At 48.6% G+C, this 21,525-nt stretch overlaps 19 non-coding genes across 19 annotated transcripts; all 19 read right to left on the reverse strand.

The window, feature by feature from the left end:
* Window positions 1-448: 448 nt before the first annotated feature.
* LOC124737105 lies at window positions 449-567 on the reverse strand. The gene has a single exon (XR_007009473.1). It is a non-coding gene; the product is annotated as a 5S ribosomal RNA (ribosomal RNA).
* A 1,003-nt stretch (window positions 568-1,570) lies between these two features.
* Window positions 1,571-1,689, reverse strand: LOC124737082. Its single transcript, XR_007009452.1, has one exon. It is a non-coding gene; the product is annotated as a 5S ribosomal RNA (ribosomal RNA).
* Window positions 1,690-2,698: 1,009 nt separating this feature from the next.
* On the reverse strand, window positions 2,699-2,817 carry LOC124737084. Its single transcript, XR_007009454.1, has one exon. It is a non-coding gene; the product is annotated as a 5S ribosomal RNA (ribosomal RNA).
* A 1,012-nt stretch (window positions 2,818-3,829) lies between these two features.
* On the reverse strand, window positions 3,830-3,948 carry LOC124737085. Its single transcript, XR_007009455.1, has one exon. It is a non-coding gene; the product is annotated as a 5S ribosomal RNA (ribosomal RNA).
* A 1,005-nt stretch (window positions 3,949-4,953) lies between these two features.
* On the reverse strand, window positions 4,954-5,072 carry LOC124737086. Its single transcript, XR_007009456.1, has one exon. It is a non-coding gene; the product is annotated as a 5S ribosomal RNA (ribosomal RNA).
* A 1,009-nt stretch (window positions 5,073-6,081) lies between these two features.
* On the reverse strand, window positions 6,082-6,200 carry LOC124737088. The gene has a single exon (XR_007009457.1). It is a non-coding gene; the product is annotated as a 5S ribosomal RNA (ribosomal RNA).
* A 1,012-nt stretch (window positions 6,201-7,212) lies between these two features.
* Window positions 7,213-7,331, reverse strand: LOC124737089. Its single transcript, XR_007009458.1, has one exon. It is a non-coding gene; the product is annotated as a 5S ribosomal RNA (ribosomal RNA).
* A 1,005-nt stretch (window positions 7,332-8,336) lies between these two features.
* On the reverse strand, window positions 8,337-8,455 carry LOC124737090. Its single transcript, XR_007009459.1, has one exon. It is a non-coding gene; the product is annotated as a 5S ribosomal RNA (ribosomal RNA).
* Window positions 8,456-9,464: 1,009 nt separating this feature from the next.
* LOC124737091 lies at window positions 9,465-9,583 on the reverse strand. The gene has a single exon (XR_007009460.1). It is a non-coding gene; the product is annotated as a 5S ribosomal RNA (ribosomal RNA).
* Window positions 9,584-10,592: 1,009 nt separating this feature from the next.
* LOC124737092 lies at window positions 10,593-10,711 on the reverse strand. The gene has a single exon (XR_007009461.1). It is a non-coding gene; the product is annotated as a 5S ribosomal RNA (ribosomal RNA).
* Window positions 10,712-11,723: 1,012 nt separating this feature from the next.
* Window positions 11,724-11,842, reverse strand: LOC124737093. The gene has a single exon (XR_007009462.1). It is a non-coding gene; the product is annotated as a 5S ribosomal RNA (ribosomal RNA).
* Window positions 11,843-12,847: 1,005 nt separating this feature from the next.
* On the reverse strand, window positions 12,848-12,966 carry LOC124737094. Its single transcript, XR_007009463.1, has one exon. It is a non-coding gene; the product is annotated as a 5S ribosomal RNA (ribosomal RNA).
* A 1,005-nt stretch (window positions 12,967-13,971) lies between these two features.
* Window positions 13,972-14,090, reverse strand: LOC124737096. Its single transcript, XR_007009465.1, has one exon. It is a non-coding gene; the product is annotated as a 5S ribosomal RNA (ribosomal RNA).
* A 1,009-nt stretch (window positions 14,091-15,099) lies between these two features.
* Window positions 15,100-15,218, reverse strand: LOC124737097. The gene has a single exon (XR_007009466.1). It is a non-coding gene; the product is annotated as a 5S ribosomal RNA (ribosomal RNA).
* A 1,012-nt stretch (window positions 15,219-16,230) lies between these two features.
* LOC124737099 lies at window positions 16,231-16,349 on the reverse strand. The gene has a single exon (XR_007009467.1). It is a non-coding gene; the product is annotated as a 5S ribosomal RNA (ribosomal RNA).
* Window positions 16,350-17,355: 1,006 nt separating this feature from the next.
* On the reverse strand, window positions 17,356-17,474 carry LOC124737100. Its single transcript, XR_007009468.1, has one exon. It is a non-coding gene; the product is annotated as a 5S ribosomal RNA (ribosomal RNA).
* A 1,015-nt stretch (window positions 17,475-18,489) lies between these two features.
* Window positions 18,490-18,608, reverse strand: LOC124737101. Its single transcript, XR_007009469.1, has one exon. It is a non-coding gene; the product is annotated as a 5S ribosomal RNA (ribosomal RNA).
* A 1,008-nt stretch (window positions 18,609-19,616) lies between these two features.
* LOC124737102 lies at window positions 19,617-19,735 on the reverse strand. The gene has a single exon (XR_007009470.1). It is a non-coding gene; the product is annotated as a 5S ribosomal RNA (ribosomal RNA).
* A 1,012-nt stretch (window positions 19,736-20,747) lies between these two features.
* On the reverse strand, window positions 20,748-20,866 carry LOC124737103. The gene has a single exon (XR_007009471.1). It is a non-coding gene; the product is annotated as a 5S ribosomal RNA (ribosomal RNA).
* Between the last annotated feature and the right edge of the window lie 659 nt (window positions 20,867-21,525).

Here is a 21,525-nt window from a genome sequence, read left to right on the forward strand (position 1 = left end):
CGTAATTTGCAGTGCATTCGCACCATTCCTATCGCTGTCCCTGTCCCCGTCCCGACTTGTCCCGACTGCCGCTCGCTGCCGCTCGGGTCGTGGCCCATATAACAGCGCAAGCACAAGAAAAGTCTGCAGGAGATGAGGAGACGAGACGAGACGACTAAAGAATAACTTTATGATTACATATCGAAGTAGGAATTGTACACCGCTACACAACAACAGGCGCTGACGTATTTCAGAACATATCTGCCGATTCGTACTGTTTTGTCGTTTTCAAAGACTTCCTGGCGAACTTGGTTAGCACATTCTCCCTCAAACTGAGACAATTACTGCAATTTCGTACTTTATGGTCATTACAGTAGTTTAAAATGCTTAAGCAAGAATCTTTGTCACAACACAACGGTGGTATGGAAAGAGGGCGGTATAAAAAAAAAAAAAAAAGTAAATGAAGGGGAGCCAACAGCACGTGGTGTTCCCAGGCGGCCACCCATCCAAGTACTAACCACGCCCGATGTTGCTTAACTTCGGTGATCGGACGAGAACCGGTGTACTCAACATGGTATGGCCGTTGGCGCCCATATAATGTTGGCGCATGGCAGAATTCGCATTCGGTTCTTATCCCAACACACACAAAATCTTACTTTTCGGTCGAAAGCAGCCGCATTTTTTTTTTATTGACAATTCGTCACGTTAGCGCGAACGCAATCCTGAGTTCCAAAACTTATGAGCCGGAAGGACGTGCTTCGTGTTTTTTTTTTTTTTTTGTGAGCTTTATAAATTTATTTATTAACATTACATCGTTACAAGGTAACAACTTTACAACATAAAACATGAACAGAATTGTAATTGTAAGCACTTCCTTCCGCAATCCGACGTGCCAGCAGAGCGACTGATGAACTAGCGGGCGCGCCGCCGTGTGTGTGAGACGCGCAGCTTCTCGTTGCACCTCCTGTCATCCGCTTGGCGCGTGCAGCCTTCGACACTCGCGGAAGACGCATCTTGTCCCTGGTGTCCAGTGGATGGCTGGCGCGCGGCCGACCGGCGTATGGCCTGTACGGGGTGTGGAAGTTCCTGTTGGAGGGCGCCACTGCTGGCGATGTGAGCTTCCTCGCATCAGACGAGGTGTTTGCGTAATTTGCAGTGCATTCGCACCATTCCTATCGCTGTCCCTGTCCCCGTCCCGACTTGTCCCGACTGCCGCTCGCTGCCGCTCGGGTCGTGGCCCATATAACAGCGCAAGCACAAGAAAAGTCTGCAGGAGATGAGGAGACGAGACGAGACGACTAAAGAATAACTTTATGATTACATATCGAAGTAGGAATTGTACACCGCTACACAACAACAGGCGCTGACGTATTTCAGAACATATCTGCCGATTCGTACTGTTTTGTCGTTTTCAAAGACTTCCTGGCGAACTTGGTTAGCACATTCTCCCTCAAACTGAGACAATTACTGCAATTTCGTACTTTATGGTCATTACAGTAGTTTAAAATGCTTAAGCAAGAATCTTTGTCACAACACAACGGTGGTATGGAAAGAGGGCGGTATAAAAAAAAAAAAAAAGTAAATGAAGGGGAGCCAACAGCACGTGGTGTTCCCAGGCGGTCACCCATCCAAGTACTAACCACGCCCGATGTTGCTTAACTTCGGTGATCGGACGAGAACCGGTGTACTCAACATGGTATGGCCGTTGGCGCCCATATAATGTTGGCGCATGGCAGAATTCGCATTCGGTTCTTATCCCAACACACACAAAATCTTACTTTTCGGTCGAAAGCAGCCGCATTTTTTTTTTATTGACAATTCGTCACGTTAGCGCGAACGCAATCCTGAGTTCCAAAACTTATGAGCCGGAAGGACGTGCTTCGTGTTTTTTTTTTTTTTTTTTTTGTGAGCTTTATAAATTTATTTATTAACATTACATCGTTACAAGGTAACAACTTTACAACATAAAACATGAACAGAATTGTAATTGTAAGCACTTCCTTCCGCAATCCGACGTGCCAGCAGAGCGACTGCCGAACTAGCGGGCGCGCCGCCGTGTGTGTGAGACGCGCAGCTTCTCGTTGCACCTCCTGTCATCCGCTTGGCGCGTGCAGCCTTCGACACTCGCGGAAGACGCATCTTGTCCCTGGTGTCCAGTGGATGGCTGGCGCGCGGCCGACCGGCGTATGGCCTGTACGGGGTGTGGAAGTTCCTGTTGGAGGGCGCCACTGCTGGCGATGTGAGCTTCCTCGCATCAGACGAGGTGTTTGCGTAATTTGCAGTGCATTCGCACCATTCCTATCGCTGTCCCTGTCCCCGTCCCGACTTGTCCCGACTGCCGCTCGCTGCCGCTCGGGTCGTGGCCCATATAACAGCGCAAGCACAAGAAAAGTCTGCAGGAGATGAGGAGACGAGACGAGACGACTAAAGAATAACTTTATGATTACATATCGAAGTAGGAATTGTACACCGCTACACAACAACAGGCGCTGACGTATTTCAGAACATATCTGCCGATTCGTACTGTTTTGTCGTTTTCAAAGACTTCCTGGCGAACTTGGTTAGCACATTCTCCCTCAAACTGAGACAATTACTGCAATTTCGTACTTTATGGTCATTACAGTAGTTTAAAATGCTTAAGCAAGAATCTTTGTCACAACACAACGGTGGTATGGAAAGAGGGCGGTATAAAAAAAAAAAAAAAAAGTAAATGAAGGGGAGCCAACAGCACGTGGTGTTCCCAGGCGGTCACCCATCCAAGTACTAACCACGCCCGATGTTGCTTAACTTCGGTGATCGGACGAGAACCGGTGTACTCAACATGGTATGGCCGTTGGCGCCCATATAATGTTGGCGCATGGCAGAATTCGCATTCGGTTCTTATCCCAACACACACAAAACCTTACTTTTCGGTCGAAAGCAGCCGCATTTTTTTTTTATTGACAATTCGTCACGTTAGCGCGAACGCAATCCTGAGTTCCAAAACTTATGAGCCGGAAGGACGTGCTTCGTGTTTTTTTTTTTTTTTGTGAGCTTTATAAATTTATTTATTAACATTACATCGTTACAAGGTAACAACTTTACAACATAAAACATGAACAGAATTGTAATTGTAAGCACTTCCTTCCGCAATCCGACGTGCCAGCAGAGCGACTGCCGAACTAGCGGGCGCGCCGCCGTGTGTGTGAGACGCGCAGCTTCTCGTTGCACCTCCTGTCATCCGCTTGGCGCGTGCAGCCTTCGACACTCGCGGAAGACGCATCTTGTCCCTGGTGTCCAGTGGATGGCTGGCGCGCGGCCGACCGGCGTATGGCCTGTACGGGGTGTGGAAGTTCCTGTTGGAGGGCGCCACTGCTGGCGATGTGAGCTTCCTCGCATCAGACGAGATGTTTGCGTAATTTGCATTGCATTCGCACCATTCCTATCGCTGTCCCTGTTCCCGTCCCGACTTGTCCCGACTTTGCTCGACTGCCGCTCGCTGCCGCTCGGGTCGTGGCCCATATAACAGCGCAAGCACAAGAAACGTCTGCAGGAGATGAGGAGACGAGACGAGACGACTAAAGAATAACTTTATGATTACATATCGAAGTAGGAATTGTACACCGCTACACAACAACAGGCGCTGACGTATTTCAGAACATATCTGCCGATTCGTACTGTTTTGTCGTTTTCAAAGACTTCCTGGCGAACTTGGTTAGCACATTCTCCCTCAAACTGAGACAATTACTGCAATTTCGTACTTTATGTTCATTACAGTAGTTTAAAATGCTTAAGCAAGAATCTTTGTCACAACACAACGGTGGTATGGAAAGAGGGCGGTATAAAAAAAAAAAAAAAGTAAATGAAGGGGAGCCAACAGCACGTGGTGTTCCCAGGCGGTCACCCATCCAAGTACTAACCACGCCCGATGTTGCTTAACTTCGGTGATCGGACGAGAACCGGTGTACTCAACATGGTATGGCCGTTGGCGCCCATATAATGTTGGCGCATGGCAGAATTCGCATTCGGTTCTTATCCCAACACACACAAAATCTTACTTTTCGGTCGAAAGCAGCCGCATTTTTTTTTTATTGACAATTCGTCACGTTAGCGCGAACGCAATCCTGAGTTCCAAAACTTATGAGCCGGAAGGACGTGCTTCGTGTTTTTTTTTTTTTTTTTGTGAGCTTTATAAATTTATTTATTAACATTACATCGTTACAAGGTAACAACTTTACAACATAAAACATGAACAGAATTGTAATTGTAAGCACTTCCTTCCGCAATCCGACGTGCCAGCAGAGCGACTGCCGAACTAGCGGGCGCGCCGCCGTGTGTGTGAGACGCGCAGCTTCTCGTTGCACCTCCTGTCATCCGCTTGGCGCGTGCAGCCTTCGACACTCGCGGAAGACGCATCTTGTCCCTGGTGTCCAGTGGATGGCTGGCGCGCGGCCGACCGGCGTATGGCCTGTACGGGGTGTGGAAGTTCCTGTTGGAGGGCGCCACTGCTGGCGATGTGAGCTTCCTCGCATCAGACGAGGTGTTTGCGTAATTTGCAGTGCATTCGCACCATTCCTATCGCTGTCCCTGTCCCCGTCCCGACTTGTCCCGACTGCCGCTCGCTGCCGCTCGGGTCGTGGCCCATATAACAGCGCAAGCACAAGAAAAGTCTGCAGGAGATGAGGAGACGAGACGAGACGACTAAAGAATAACTTTATGATTACATATCGAAGTAGGAATTGTACACCGCTACACAACAACAGGCGCTGACGTATTTCAGAACATATCTGCCGATTCGTACTGTTTTGTCGTTTTCAAAGACTTCCTGGCGAACTTGGTTAGCACATTCTCCCTCAAACTGAGACAATTACTGCAATTTCGTACTTTATGGTCATTACAGTAGTTTAAAATGCTTAAGCAAGAATCTTTGTCACAACACAACGGTGGTATGGAAAGAGGGCGGTATAAAAAAAAAAAAAAAAGTAAATGAAGAGGAGCCAACAGCACGTGGTGTTCCCAGGCGGTCACCCATCCAAGTACTAACCACGCCCGATGTTGCTTAACTTCGGTGATCGGACGAGAACCGGTGTACTCAACATGGTATGGCCGTTGGCGCCCATATAATGTTGGCGCATGGCAGAATTCGCATTCGGTTCTTATCCCAACACACACAAAACCTTACTTTTCGGTCGAAAGCAGCCGCATTTTTTTTTTATTGACAATTCGTCACGTTAGCGCGAACGCAATCCTGAGTTCCAAAACTTATGAGCCGGAAGGACGTGCTTCGTGTTTTTTTTTTTTTTTTTTTTGTGAGCTTTATAAATTTATTTATTAACATTACATCGTTACAAGGTAACAACTTTACAACATAAAACATGAACAGAATTGTAATTGTAAGCACTTCCTTCCGCAATCCGACGTGCCAGCAGAGCGACTGCCGAACTAGCGGGCGCGCCGCCGTGTGTGTGAGACGCGCAGCTTCTCGTTGCACCTCCTGTCATCCGCTTGGCGCGTGCAGCCTTCGACACTCGCGGAAGACGCATCTTGTCCCTGGTGTCCAGTGGATGGCTGGCGCGCGGCCGACCGGCGTATGGCCTGTACGGGGTGTGGAAGTTCCTGTTGGAGGGCGCCACTGCTGGCGATGTGAGCTTCCTCGCATCAGACGAGGTGTTTGCGTAATTTGCAGTGCATTCGCACCATTCCTATCGCTGTCCCTGTCCCCGTCCCGACTTGTCCCGACTGCCGCTCGCTGCCGCTCGGGTCGTGGCCCATATAACAGCGCAAGCACAAGAAAAGTCTGCAGGAGATGAGGAGACGAGACGAGACGACTAAAGAATAACTTTATGATTACATATCGAAGTAGGAATTGTACACCGCTACACAACAACAGGCGCTGACGTATTTCAGAACATATCTGCCGATTCGTACTGTTTTGTCGTTTTCAAAGACTTCCTGGCGAACTTGGTTAGCACATTCTCCCTCAAACTGAGACAATTACTGCAATTTCGTACTTTATGGTCATTACAGTAGTTTAAAATGCTTAAGCAAGAATCTTTGTCACAACACAACGGTGGTATGGAAAGAGGGCGGTATAAAAAAAAAAAAAAAAAGTAAATGAAGGGGAGCCAACAGCACGTGGTGTTCCCAGGCGGTCACCCATCCAAGTACTAACCACGCCCGATGTTGCTTAACTTCGGTGATCGGACGAGAACCGGTGTACTCAACATGGTATGGCCGTTGGCGCCCATATAATGTTGGCGCATGGCAGAATTCGCATTCGGTTCTTATCCCAACACACACAAAACCTTACTTTTCGGTCGAAAGCAGCCGCATTTTTTTTTTATTGACAATTCGTCACGTTAGCGCGAACGCAATCCTGAGTTCCAAAACTTATGAGCCGGAAGGACGTGCTTCGTGTTTTTTTTTTTTTTTGTGAGCTTTATAAATTTATTTATTAACATTACATCGTTACAAGGTAACAACTTTACAACATAAAACATGAACAGAATTGTAATTGTAAGCACTTCCTTCCGCAATCCGACGTGCCAGCAGAGCGACTGCCGAACTAGCGGGCGCGCCGCCGTGTGTGTGAGACGCGCAGCTTCTCGTTGCACCTCCTGTCATCCGCTTGGCGCGTGCAGCCTTCGACACTCGCGGAAGACGCATCTTGTCCCTGGTGTCCAGTGGATGGCTGGCGCGCGGCCGACCGGCGTATGGCCTGTACGGGGTGTGGAAGTTCCTGTTGGAGGGCGCCACTGCTGGCGATGTGAGCTTCCTCGCATCAGACGAGATGTTTGCGTAATTTGCATTGCATTCGCACCATTCCTATCGCTGTCCCTGTTCCCGTCCCGACTTGTCCCGACTTTGCTCGACTGCCGCTCGCTGCCGCTCGGGTCGTGGCCCATATAACAGCGCAAGCACAAGAAACGTCTGCAGGAGATGAGGAGACGAGACGAGACGACTAAAGAATAACTTTATGATTACATATCGAAGTAGGAATTGTACACCGCTACACAACAACAGGCGCTGACGTATTTCAGAACATATCTGCCGATTCGTACTGTTTTGTCGTTTTCAAAGACTTCCTGGCGAACTTGGTTAGCACATTCTCCCTCAAACTGAGACAATTACTGCAATTTCGTACTTTATGTTCATTACAGTAGTTTAAAATGCTTAAGCAAGAATCTTTGTCACAACACAACGGTGGTATGGAAAGAGGGCGGTATAAAAAAAAAAAAAAAGTAAATGAAGGGGAGCCAACAGCACGTGGTGTTCCCAGGCGGTCACCCATCCAAGTACTAACCACGCCCGATGTTGCTTAACTTCGGTGATCGGACGAGAACCGGTGTACTCAACATGGTATGGCCGTTGGCGCCCATATAATGTTGGCGCATGGCAGAATTCGCATTCGGTTCTTATCCCAACACACACAAAATCTTACTTTTCGGTCGAAAGCAGCCGCATTTTTTTTTTATTGACAATTCGTCACGTTAGCGCGAACGCAATCCTGAGTTCCAAAACTTATGAGCCGGAAGGACGTGCTTCGTGTTTTTTTTTTTTTTTTTGTGAGCTTTATAAATTTATTTATTAACATTACATCGTTACAAGGTAACAACTTTACAACATAAAACATGAACAGAATTGTAATTGTAAGCACTTCCTTCCGCAATCCGACGTGCCAGCAGAGCGACTGCCGAACTAGCGGGCGCGCCGCCGTGTGTGTGAGACGCGCAGCTTCTCGTTGCACCTCCTGTCATCCGCTTGGCGCGTGCAGCCTTCGACACTCGCGGAAGACGCATCTTGTCCCTGGTGTCCAGTGGATGGCTGGCGCGCGGCCGACCGGCGTATGGCCTGTACGGGGTGTGGAAGTTCCTGTTGGAGGGCGCCACTGCTGGCGATGTGAGCTTCCTCGCATCAGACGAGGTGTTTGCGTAATTTGCAGTGCATTCGCACCATTCCTATCGCTGTCCCTGTCCCCGTCCCGACTTGTCCCGACTGCCGCTCGCTGCCGCTCGGGTCGTGGCCCATATAACAGCGCAAGCACAAGAAAAGTCTGCAGGAGATGAGGAGACGAGACGAGACGACTAAAGAATAACTTTATGATTACATATCGAAGTAGGAATTGTACACCGCTACACAACAACAGGCGCTGACGTATTTCAGAACATATCTGCCGATTCGTACTGTTTTGTCGTTTTCAAAGACTTCCTGGCGAACTTGGTTAGCACATTCTCCCTCAAACTGAGACAATTACTGCAATTTCGTACTTTATGGTCATTACAGTAGTTTAAAATGCTTAAGCAAGAATCTTTGTCACAACACAACGGTGGTATGGAAAGAGGGCGGTATAAAAAAAAAAAAAAAAGTAAATGAAGAGGAGCCAACAGCACGTGGTGTTCCCAGGCGGTCACCCATCCAAGTACTAACCACGCCCGATGTTGCTTAACTTCGGTGATCGGACGAGAACCGGTGTACTCAACATGGTATGGCCGTTGGCGCCCATATAATGTTGGCGCATGGCAGAATTCGCATTCGGTTCTTATCCCAACACACACAAAACCTTACTTTTCGGTCGAAAGCAGCCGCATTTTTTTTTTATTGACAATTCGTCACGTTAGCGCGAACGCAATCCTGAGTTCCAAAACTTATGAGCCGGAAGGACGTGCTTCGTGTTTTTTTTTTTTTTTTTTTTGTGAGCTTTATAAATTTATTTATTAACATTACATCGTTACAAGGTAACAACTTTACAACATAAAACATGAACAGAATTGTAATTGTAAGCACTTCCTTCCGCAATCCGACGTGCCAGCAGAGCGACTGCCGAACTAGCGGGCGCGCCGCCGTGTGTGTGAGACGCGCAGCTTCTCGTTGCACCTCCTGTCATCCGCTTGGCGCGTGCAGCCTTCGACACTCGCGGAAGACGCATCTTGTCCCTGGTGTCCAGTGGATGGCTGGCGCGCGGCCGACCGGCGTATGGCCTGTACGGGGTGTGGAAGTTCCTGTTGGAGGGCGCCACTGCTGGCGATGTGAGCTTCCTCGCATCAGACGAGGTGTTTGCGTAATTTGCAGTGCATTCGCACCATTCCTATCGCTGTCCCTGTCCCCGTCCCGACTTGTCCCGACTGCCGCTCGCTGCCGCTCGGGTCGTGGCCCATATAACAGCGCAAGCACAAGAAAAGTCTGCAGGAGATGAGGAGACGAGACGAGACGACTAAAGAATAACTTTATGATTACATATCGAAGTAGGAATTGTACACCGCTACACAACAACAGGCGCTGACGTATTTCAGAACATATCTGCCGATTCGTACTGTTTTGTCGTTTTCAAAGACTTCCTGGCGAACTTGGTTAGCACATTCTCCCTCAAACTGAGACAATTACTGCAATTTCGTACTTTATGGTCATTACAGTAGTTTAAAATGCTTAAGCAAGAATCTTTGTCACAACACAACGGTGGTATGGAAAGAGGGCGGTATAAAAAAAAAAAAAAAAAGTAAATGAAGGGGAGCCAACAGCACGTGGTGTTCCCAGGCGGTCACCCATCCAAGTACTAACCACGCCCGATGTTGCTTAACTTCGGTGATCGGACGAGAACCGGTGTACTCAACATGGTATGGCCGTTGGCGCCCATATAATGTTGGCGCATGGCAGAATTCGCATTCGGTTCTTATCCCAACACACACAAAACCTTACTTTTCGGTCGAAAGCAGCCGCATTTTTTTTTTATTGACAATTCGTCACGTTAGCGCGAACGCAATCCTGAGTTCCAAAACTTATGAGCCGGAAGGACGTGCTTCGTGTTTTTTTTTTTTTTTTTTTTGTGAGCTTTATAAATTTATTTATTAACATTACATCGTTACAAGGTAACAACTTTACAACATAAAACATGAACAGAATTGTAATTGTAAGCACTTCCTTCCGCAATCCGACGTGCCAGCAGAGCGACTGCCGAACTAGCGGGCGCGCCGCCGTGTGTGTGAGACGCGCAGCTTCTCGTTGCACCTCCTGTCATCCGCTTGGCGCGTGCAGCCTTCGACACTCGCGGAAGACGCATCTTGTCCCTGGTGTCCAGTGGATGGCTGGCGCGCGGCCGACCGGCGTATGGCCTGTACGGGGTGTGGAAGTTCCTGTTGGAGGGCGCCACTGCTGGCGATGTGAGCTTCCTCGCATCAGACGAGGTGTTTGCGTAATTTGCAGTGCATTCGCACCATTCCTATCGCTGTCCCTGTCCCCGTCCCGACTTGTCCCGACTGCCGCTCGCTGCCGCTCGGGTCGTGGCCCATATAACAGCGCAAGCACAAGAAAAGTCTGCAGGAGATGAGGAGACGAGACGAGACGACTAAAGAATAACTTTATGATTACATATCGAAGTAGGAATTGTACACCGCTACACAACAACAGGCGCTGACGTATTTCAGAACATATCTGCCGATTCGTACTGTTTTGTCGTTTTCAAAGACTTCCTGGCGAACTTGGTTAGCACATTCTCCCTCAAACTGAGACAATTACTGCAATTTCGTACTTTATGGTCATTACAGTAGTTTAAAATGCTTAAGCAAGAATCTTTGTCACAACACAACGGTGGTATGGAAAGAGGGCGGTATAAAAAAAAAAAAAAAAAGTAAATGAAGGGGAGCCAACAGCACGTGGTGTTCCCAGGCGGTCACCCATCCAAGTACTAACCACGCCCGATGTTGCTTAACTTCGGTGATCGGACGAGAACCGGTGTACTCAACATGGTATGGCCGTTGGCGCCCATATAATGTTGGCGCATGGCAGAATTCGCATTCGGTTCTTATCCCAACACACACAAAACCTTACTTTTCGGTCGAAAGCAGCCGCATTTTTTTTTTATTGACAATTCGTCACGTTAGCGCGAACGCAATCCTGAGTTCCAAAACTTATGAGCCGGAAGGACGTGCTTCGTGTTTTTTTTTTTTTTTGTGAGCTTTATAAATTTATTTATTAACATTACATCGTTACAAGGTAACAACTTTACAACATAAAACATGAACAGAATTGTAATTGTAAGCACTTCCTTCCGCAATCCGACGTGCCAGCAGAGCGACTGCCGAACTAGCGGGCGCGCCGCCGTGTGTGTGAGACGCGCAGCTTCTCGTTGCACCTCCTGTCATCCGCTTGGCGCGTGCAGCCTTCGACACTCGCGGAAGACGCATCTTGTCCCTGGTGTCCAGTGGATGGCTGGCGCGCGGCCGACCGGCGTATGGCCTGTACGGGGTGTGGAAGTTCCTGTTGGAGGGCGCCACTGCTGGCGATGTGAGCTTCCTCGCATCAGACGAGATGTTTGCGTAATTTGCATTGCATTCGCACCATTCCTATCGCTGTCCCTGTTCCCGTCCCGACTTGTCCCGACTTTGCTCGACTGCCGCTCGCTGCCGCTCGGGTCGTGGCCCATATAACAGCGCAAGCACAAGAAACGTCTGCAGGAGATGAGGAGACGAGACGAGACGACTAAAGAATAACTTTATGATTACATATCGAAGTAGGAATTGTACACCGCTACACAACAACAGGCGCTGACGTATTTCAGAACATATCTGCCGATTCGTACTGTTTTGTCGTTTTCAAAGACTTCCTGGCGAACTTGGTTAGCACATTCTCCCTCAAACTGAGACAATTACTGCAATTTCGTACTTTATGTTCATTACAGTAGTTTAAAATGCTTAAGCAAGAATCTTTGTCACAACACAACGGTGGTATGGAAAGAGGGCGGTATAAAAAAAAAAAAAAAGTAAATGAAGGGGAGCCAACAGCACGTGGTGTTCCCAGGCGGTCACCCATCCAAGTACTAACCACGCCCGATGTTGCTTAACTTCGGTGATCGGACGAGAACCGGTGTACTCAACATGGTATGGCCGTTGGCGCCCATATAATGTTGGCGCATGGCAGAATTCGCATTCGGTTCTTATCCCAACACACACAAAATCTTACTTTTCGGTCGAAAGCAGCCGCATTTTTTTTTTATTGACAATTCGTCACGTTAGCGCGAACGCAATCCTGAGTTCCAAAACTTATGAGCCGGAAGGACGTGCTTCGTGTTTTTTTTTTTTTTTTTGTGAGCTTTATAAATTTATTTATTAACATTACATCGTTACAAGGTAACAACTTTACAACATAAAACATGAACAGAATTGTAATTGTAAGCACTTCCTTCCGCAATCCGACGTGCCAGCAGAGCGACTGCCGAACTAGCGGGCGCGCCGCCGTGTGTGTGAGACGCGCAGCTTCTCGTTGCACCTCCTGTCATCCGCTTGGCGCGTGCAGCCTTCGACACTCGCGGAAGACGCATCTTGTCCCTGGTGTCCAGTGGATGGCTGGCGCGCGGCCGACCGGCGTATGGCCTGTACGGGGTGTGGAAGTTCCTGTTGGAGGGCGCCACTGCTGGCGATGTGAGCTTCCTCGCATCAGACGAGGTGTTTGCGTAATTTGCAGTGCATTCGCACCATTCCTATCGCTGTCCCTGTCCCCGTCCCGACTTGTCCCGACTGCCGCTCGCTGCCGCTCGGGTCGTGGCCCATATAACAGCGCAAGCACAAGAAAAGTCTGCAGGAGATGAGGAGACGAGACGAGACGACTAAAGAATAACTTTATGATTACATATCGAAGTAGGAATTGTACACCGCTACACAACAACAGGCGCTGACGTATTTCAGAACATATCTGCCGATTCGTACTGTTTTGTCGTTTTCAAAGACTTCCTGGCGAACTTGGTTAGCACATTCTCCCTCAAACTGAGACAATTACTGCAATTTCGTACTTTATGGTCATTACAGTAGTTTAAAATGCTTAAGCAAGAATCTTTGTCACAACACAACGGTGGTATGGAAAGAGGGCGGTATAAAAAAAAAAAAAAAAGTAAATGAAGAGGAGCCAACAGCACGTGGTGTTCCCAGGCGGTCACCCATCCAAGTACTAACCACGCCCGATGTTGCTTAACTTCGGTGATCGGACGAGAACCGGTGTACTCAACATGGTATGGCCGTTGGCGCCCATATAATGTTGGCGCATGGCAGAATTCGCATTCGGTTCTTATCCCAACACACACAAAATCTTACTTTTCGGTCGAAAGCAGCCGCATTTTTTTTTTATTGACAATTCGTCACGTTAGCGCGAACGCAATCCTGAGTTCCAAAACTTATGAGCCGGAAGGACGTGCTTCGTGTTTTTTTTTTTTTTTTTGTGAGCTTTATAAATTTATTTATTAACATTACATCGTTACAAGGTAACAACTTTACAACATAAAACATGAACAGAATTGTAATTGTAAGCACTTCCTTCCGCAATCCGACGTGCCAGCAGAGCGACTGCCGAACTAGCGGGCGCGCCGCCGTGTGTGTGAGACGCGCAGCTTCTCGTTGCACCTCCTGTCATCCGCTTGGCGCGTGCAGCCTTCGACACTCGCGGAAGACGCATCTTGTCCCTGGTGTCCAGTGGATGGCTGGCGCGCGGCCGACCGGCGTATGGCCTGTACGGGGTGTGGAAGTTCCTGTTGGAGGGCGCCACTGCTGGCGATGTGAGCTTCCTCGCATCAGACGAGGTGTTTGCGTAATTTGCAGTGCATTCGCACCATTCCTATCGCTGTCCCTGTCCCCGTCCCGACTTGTCCCGACTGCCGCTCGCTGCCGCTCGGGTCGTGGCCCATATAACAGCGCAAGCACAAGAAAAGTCTGCAGGAGATGAGGAGACGAGACGAGACGACTAAAGAATAACTTTATGATTACATATCGAAGTAGGAATTGTACACCGCTACACAACAACAGGCGCTGACGTATTTCAGAACATATCTGCCGATTCGTACTGTTTTGTCGTTTTCAAAGACTTCCTGGCGAACTTGGTTAGCACATTCTCCCTCAAACTGAGACAATTACTGCAATTTCGTACTTTATGGTCATTACAGTAGTTTAAAATGCTTAAGCAAGAATCTTTGTCACAACACAACGGTGGTATGGAAAGAGGGCGGTATAAAAAAAAAAAAAAAAGTAAATGAAGAGGAGCCAACAGCACGTGGTGTTCCCAGGCGGTCACCCATCCAAGTACTAACCACGCCCGATGTTGCTTAACTTCGGTGATCGGACGAGAACCGGTGTACTCAACATGGTATGGCCGTTGGCGCCCATATAATGTTGGCGCATGGCAGAATTCGCATTCGGTTCTTATCCCAACACACACAAAACCTTACTTTTCGGTCGAAAGCAGCCGCATTTTTTTTTTATTGACAATTCGTCACGTTAGCGCGAACGCAATCCTGAGTTCCAAAACTTATGAGCCGGAAGGACGTGCTTCGTGTTTTTTTTTTTTTTTTTTTTGTGAGCTTTATAAATTTATTTATTAACATTACATCGTTACAAGGTAACAACTTTACAACATAAAACATGAACAGAATTGTAATTGTAAGCACTTCCTTCCGCAATCCGACGTGCCAGCAGAGCGACTGCCGAACTAGCGGGCGCGCCGCCGTGTGTGTGAGACGCGCAGCTTCTCGTTGCACCTCCTGTCATCCGCTTGGCGCGTGCAGCCTTCGACACTCGCGGAAGACGCATCTTGTCCCTGGTGTCCAGTGGATGGCTGGCGCGCGGCCGACCGGCGTATGGCCTGTACGGGGTGTGGAAGTTCCTGTTGGAGGGCGCCACTGCTGGCGATGTGAGCTTCCTCGCATCAGACGAGGTGTTTGCGTAATTTGCAGTGCATTCGCACCATTCCTATCGCTGTCCCTGTCCCCGTCCCGACTTGTCCCGACTGCCGCTCGCTGCCGCTCGGGTCGTGGCCCATATAACAGCGCAAGCACAAGAAAAGTCTGCAGGAGATGAGGAGACGAGACGAGACGACTAAAGAATAACTTTATGATTACATATCGAAGTAGGAATTGTACACCGCTACACAACAACAGGCGCTGACGTATTTCAGAACATATCTGCCGATTCGTACTGTTTTGTCGTTTTCAAAGACTTCCTGGCGAACTTGGTTAGCACATTCTCCCTCAAACTGAGACAATTACTGCAATTTCGTACTTTATGGTCATTACAGTAGTTTAAAATGCTTAAGCAAGAATCTTTGTCACAACACAACGGTGGTATGGAAAGAGGGCGGTATAAAAAAAAAAAAAAAAAGTAAATGAAGGGGAGCCAACAGCACGTGGTGTTCCCAGGCGGTCACCCATCCAAGTACTAACCACGCCCGATGTTGCTTAACTTCGGTGATCGGACGAGAACCGGTGTACTCAACATGGTATGGCCGTTGGCGCCCATATAATGTTGGCGCATGGCAGAATTCGCATTCGGTTCTTATCCCAACACACACAAAACCTTACTTTTCGGTCGAAAGCAGCCGCATTTTTTTTTTATTGACAATTCGTCACGTTAGCGCGAACGCAATCCTGAGTTCCAAAACTTATGAGCCGGAAGGACGTGCTTCGTGTTTTTTTTTTTTTTTGTGAGCTTTATAAATTTATTTATTAACATTACATCGTTACAAGGTAACAACTTTACAACATAAAACATGAACAGAATTGTAATTGTAAGCACTTCCTTCCGCAATCCGACGTGCCAGCAGAGCGACTGCCGAACTAGCGGGCGCGCCGCCGTGTGTGTGAGACGCGCAGCTTCTCGTTGCACCTCCTGTCATCCGCTTGGCGCGTGCAGCCTTCGACACTCGCGGAAGACGCATCTTGTCCCTGGTGTCCAGTGGATGGCTGGCGCGCGGCCGACCGGCGTATGGCCTGTACGGGGTGTGGAAGTTCCTGTTGGAGGGCGCCACTGCTGGCGATGTGAGCTTCCTCGCATCAGACGAGATGTTTGCGTAATTTGCATTGCATTCGCACCATTCCTATCGCTGTCCCTGTTCCCGTCCCGACTTGTCCCGACTTTGCTCGACTGCCGCTCGCTGCCGCTCGGGTCGTGGCCCATATAACAGCGCAAGCACAAGAAACGTCTGCAGGAGATGAGGAGACGAGACGAGACGACTAAAGAATAACTTTATGATTACATATCGAAGTAGGAATTGTACACCGCTACACAACAACAGGCGCTGACGTATTTCAGAACATATCTGCCGATTCGTACTGTTTTGTCGTTTTCAAAGACTTCCTGGCGAACTTGGTTAGCACATTCTCCCTCAAACTGAGACAATTACTGCAATTTCGTACTTTATGTTCATTACAGTAGTTTAAAATGCTTAAGCAAGAATCTTTGTCACAACACAACGGTGGTATGGAAAGAGGGCGGTATAAAAAAAAAAAAAAAGTAAATGAAGGGGAGCCAACAGCACGTGGTGTTCCCAGGCGGTCACCCATCCAAGTACTAACCACGCCCGATGTTGCTTAACTTCGGTGATCGGACGAGAACCGGTGTACTCAACATGGTATGGCCGTTGGCGCCCATATAATGTTGGCGCATGGCAGAATTCGCATTCGGTTCTTATCCCAACACACACAAAATCTTACTTTTCGGTCGAAAGCAGCCGCATTTTTTTTTTATTGACAATTCGTCACGTTAGCGCGAACGCAATCCTGAGTTCCAAAACTTATGAGCCGGAAGGACGTGCTTCGTGTTTTTTTTTTTTTTTTTGTGAGCTTTATAAATTTATTTATTAACATTACATCGTTACAAGGTAACAACTTTACAACATAAAACATGAACAGAATTGTAATTGTAAGCACTTCCTTCCGCAATCCGACGTGCCAGCAGAGCGACTGCCGAACTAGCGGGCGCGCCGCCGTGTGTGTGAGACGCGCAGCTTCTCGTTGCACCTCCTGTCATCCGCTTGGCGCGTGCAGCCTTCGACACTCGCGGAAGACGCATCTTGTCCCTGGTGTCCAGTGGATGGCTGGCGCGCGGCCGACCGGCGTATGGCCTGTACGGGGTGTGGAAGTTCCTGTTGGAGGGCGCCACTGCTGGCGATGTGAGCTTCCTCGCATCAGACGAGGTGTTTGCGTAATTTGCAGTGCATTCGCACCATTCCTATCGCTGTCCCTGTCCCCGTCCCGACTTGTCCCGACTGCCGCTCGCTGCCGCTCGGGTCGTGGCCCATATAACAGCGCAAGCACAAGAAAAGTCTGCAGGAGATGAGGAGACGAGACGAGACGACTAAAGAATAACTTTATGATTACATATCGAAGTAGGAATTGTACACCGCTACACAACAACAGGCGCTGACGTATTTCAGAACAATATCTGCCGATTCGTACTGTTTTGTCGTTTTCAAAGACTTCCTGGCGAACTTGGTTAGCACATTCTCCCTCAAACTGAGACAATTACTGCAATTTCGTACTTTATGGTCATTACAGTAGTTTAAAATGCTTAAGCAAGAATCTTTGTCACAACACAACGGTGGTATGGAAAGAGGGCGGTATAAAAAAAAAAAAAAAAGTAAATGAAGAGGAGCCAACAGCACGTGGTGTTCCCAGGCGGTCACCCATCCAAGTACTAACCACGCCCGATGTTGCTTAACTTCGGTGATCGGACGAGAACCGGTGTACTCAACATGGTATGGCCGTTGGCGCCCATATAATGTTGGCGCATGGCAGAATTCGCATTCGGTTCTTATCCCAACACACACAAAACCTTACTTTTCGGTCGAAAGCAGCCGCATTTTTTTTTTATTGACAATTCGTCACGTTAGCGCGAACGCAATCCTGAGTTCCAAAACTTATGAGCCGGAAGGACGTGCTTCGTGTTTTTTTTTTTTTTTGTGAGCTTTATAAATTTATTTATTACACATTACATCGTTACAAGGTAACAACTTTACAACATAAAACATGAACAGAATTGTAATTGTAAGCACTTCCTTCCGCAATCCGACGTGCCAGCAGAGCGACTGCCGAACTAGCGGGCGCGCCGCCGTGTGTGTGAGACGCGCAGCTTCTCGTTGCACCTCCTGTCATCCGCTTGGCGCGTGCAGCCTTCGACACTCGCGGAAGACGCATCTTGTCCCTGGTGTCCAGTGGATGGCTGGCGCGCGGCCGACCGGCGTATGGCCTGTACGGGGTGTGGAAGTTCCTGTTGGAGGGCGCCACTGCTGGCGATGTGAGCTTCCTCGCATCAGACGAGATGTTTGCGTAATTTGCATTGCATTCGCACCATTCCTATCGCTGTCCCTGTTCCCGTCCCGACTTGTCCCGACTTTGCTCGACTGCCGCTCGCTGCCGCTCGGGTCGTGGGCCCATATAACAGCGCAAGCACAAGAAACGTCTGCAGGAGATGAGGAGACGAGACGAGACGACTAAAGAATAACTTTATGATTACATATCGAAGTAGGAATTGTACACCGCTACACAACAACAGGCGCTGACGTATTTCAGAACATATCTGCCGATTCGTACTGTTTTGTCGTTTTCAAAGACTTCCTGGCGAACTTGGTTAGCACATTCTCCCTCAAACTGAGACAATTACTGCAATTTCGTACTTTATGTTCATTACAGTAGTTTAAAATGCTTAAGCAAGAATCTTTGTCACAACACAACGGTGGTATGGAAAGAGGGCGGTATAAAAAAAAAAAAAAAAGTAAATGAAGGGGAGCCAACAGCACGTGGTGTTCCCAGGCGGTCACCCATCCAAGTACTAACCACGCCCGATGTTGCTTAACTTCGGTGATCGGACGAGAACCGGTGTACTCAACATGGTATGGCCGTTGGCGCCATATAATGTTGGCGCATGGCAGAATTCGCATTCGGTTCTTATCCCAACACACACAAAATCTTACTTTTCGGTCGAAAGCAGCCGCATTTTTTTTTTATTGACAATTCGTCACGTTAGCGCGAACGCAATCCTGAGTTCCAAAACTTATGAGCCGGAAGGACGTGCTTCGTGTTTTTTTTTTTTTTTTTTGTGAGCTTTATAAATTTATTTATTAACATTACATCGTTACAAGGTAACAACTTTACAACATAAAACATGAACAGAATTGTAATTGTAAGCACTTCCTTCCGCAATCCGACGTGCCAGCAGAGCGACTGCCGAACTAGCGGGCGCGCCGCCGTGTGTGTGAGACGCGCAGCTTCTCGTTGCACCTCCTGTCATCCGCTTGGCGCGTGCAGCCTTCGACACCTCGCGGAAGACGCATCTTGTCCCTGGTGTCCAGTGGATGGCTGGCGCGCGGCCCGACCGGCGTATGGCCTGTACGGGGTGTGGAAGTTCCTGTTGGAGGGCGCCACTGCTGGCGATGTGAGCTTCCTCGCATCAGACGAGGTGTTTGCGTAATTTGCAGTGCATTCGCACCATTCCTATCGCTGTCCCTGTCCCCGTCCCGACTTGTCCCGACTGCCGCTCGCTGCCGCTCGGGTCGTGGCCCATATAACAGCGCAAGCACAAGAAAAGTCTGCAGGAGATGAGGAGACGAGACGAGACGACTAAAGAATAACTTTATGATTACATATCGAAGTAGGAATTGTACACCGCTACACAACAACAGGCGCTGACGTATTTCAGAACATATCTGCCGATTCGTACTGTTTTGTCGTTTTCAAAGACTTCCTGGCGAACTTGGTTAGCACATTCTCCCTCAAACTGAGACAATTACTGCAATTTCGTACTTTATGGTCATTACAGTAGTTTAAAATGCTTAAGCAAGAATCTTTGTCACAACACAACGGTGGTATGGAAAGAGGGCGGTATAAAAAAAAAAAAAAAAAGTAAATGAAGAGGAGCCAACAGCACGTGGTGTTCCCAGGCGGTCACCCATCCAAGTACTAACCACGCCCGATGTTGCTTAACTTCGGTGATCGGACGAGAACCGGTGTACTCAACATGGTATGGCCGTTGGCGCCCATATAATGTTGGCGCATGGCAGAATTCGCATTCGGTTCTTATCCCAACACACACAAAACCTTACTTTTCGGTCGAAAGCAGCCGCATTTTTTTTTTATTGACAATTCGTCACGTTAGCGCGAACGCAATCCTGAGTTCCAAAACTTATGAGCCGGAAGGACGTGCTTCGTGTTTTTTTTTTTTTTTGTGAGCTTTATAAATTTATTTATTAACATTACATCGTTACAAGGTAACAACTTTACAACATAAAACATGAACAGAATTGTAATTGTAAGCACTTCCTTCCGCAATCCGACGTGCCAGCAGAGCGACTGCCGAACTAGCGGGCGCGCCGCCGTGTGTGTGAGACGCGCAGCTTCTCGTTGCACCTCCTGTCATCCGCTTGGCGCGTGCAGCCTTCGACACTCGCGGAAGACGCATCTTGTCCCTGGTGTCCAGTGGATGGCTGGCGCGCGGCCGACCGGCGTATGGCCTGTACGGGGTGTGGAAGTTCCTGTTGGAGGGCGCCACTGCTGGCGATGTGAGCTTCCTCGCATCAGACGAGATGTTTGCGTAATTTGCATTGCATTCGCACCATTCCTATCGCTGTCCCTGTTCCCGTCCCGACTTGTCCCGACTTTGCTCGACTGCCGCTCGCTGCCGCTCGGGTCGTGGCCCATATAACAGCGCAAGCACAAGAAACGTCTGCAGGAGATGAGGAGACGAGACGAGACGACTAAAGAATAACTTTATGATTACATATCGAAGTAGGAATTGTACACCGCTACACAACAACAGGCGCTGACGTATTTCAGAACATATCTGCCGATTCGTACTGTTTTGTCGTTTTCAAAGACTTCCTGGCGAACTTGGTTAGCACATTCTCCCTCAAACTGAGACAATTACTGCAATTTCGTACTTTATGTTCATTACAGTAGTTTAAAATGCTTAAGCAAGAATCTTTGTCACAACACAACGGTGGTATGGAAAGAGGGCGGTATAAAAAAAAAAAAAAAGTAAATGAAGGGGAGCCAACAGCACGTGGTGTTCCCAGGCGGTCACCCATCCAAGTACTAACCACGCCCGATGTTGCTTAACTTCGGTGATCGGACGAGAACCGGTGTACTCAACATGGTATGGCCGTTGGCGCCCATATAATGTTGGCGCATGGCAGAATTCGCATTCGGTTCTTATCCCAACACACACAAAATCTTACTTTTCGGTCGAAAGCAGCCGCATTTTTTTTTTATTGACAATTCGTCACGTTAGCGCGAACGCAATCCTGAGTTCCAAAACTTATGAGCCGGAAGGACGTGCTTCGTGTTTTTTTTTTTTTTTTTTGTGAGCTTTATAAATTTATTTATTAACATTACATCGTTACAAGGTAACAACTTTACAACATAAAACATGAACAGAATTGTAATTGTAAGCACTTCCTTCCGCAATCCGACGTGCCAGCAGAGCGACTGCCGAACTAGCGGGCGCGCCGCCGTGTGTGTGAGACGCGCAGCTTCTCGTTGCACCTCCTGTCATCCGCTTGGCGCGTGCAGCCTTCGACACTCGCGGAAGACGCATCTTGTCCCTGGTGTCCAGTGGATGGCTGGCGCGCGGCCGACCGGCGTATGGCCTGTACGGGGTGTGGAAGTTCCTGTTGGAGGGCGCCACTGCTGGCGATGTGAGCTTCCTCGCATCAGACGAGGTGTTTGCGTAATTTGCAGTGCATTCGCACCATTCCTATCGCTGTCCCTGTCCCCGTCCCGACTTGTCCCGACTGCCGCTCGCTGCCGCTCGGGTCGTGGCCCATATA

The sequence above is a fragment of the Schistocerca piceifrons genome, unplaced genomic scaffold (assembly GCF_021461385.2).
Source record: "Schistocerca piceifrons isolate TAMUIC-IGC-003096 unplaced genomic scaffold, iqSchPice1.1 HiC_scaffold_1692, whole genome shotgun sequence".
Taxonomy (NCBI): domain Eukaryota; kingdom Metazoa; phylum Arthropoda; class Insecta; order Orthoptera; family Acrididae; genus Schistocerca; species Schistocerca piceifrons.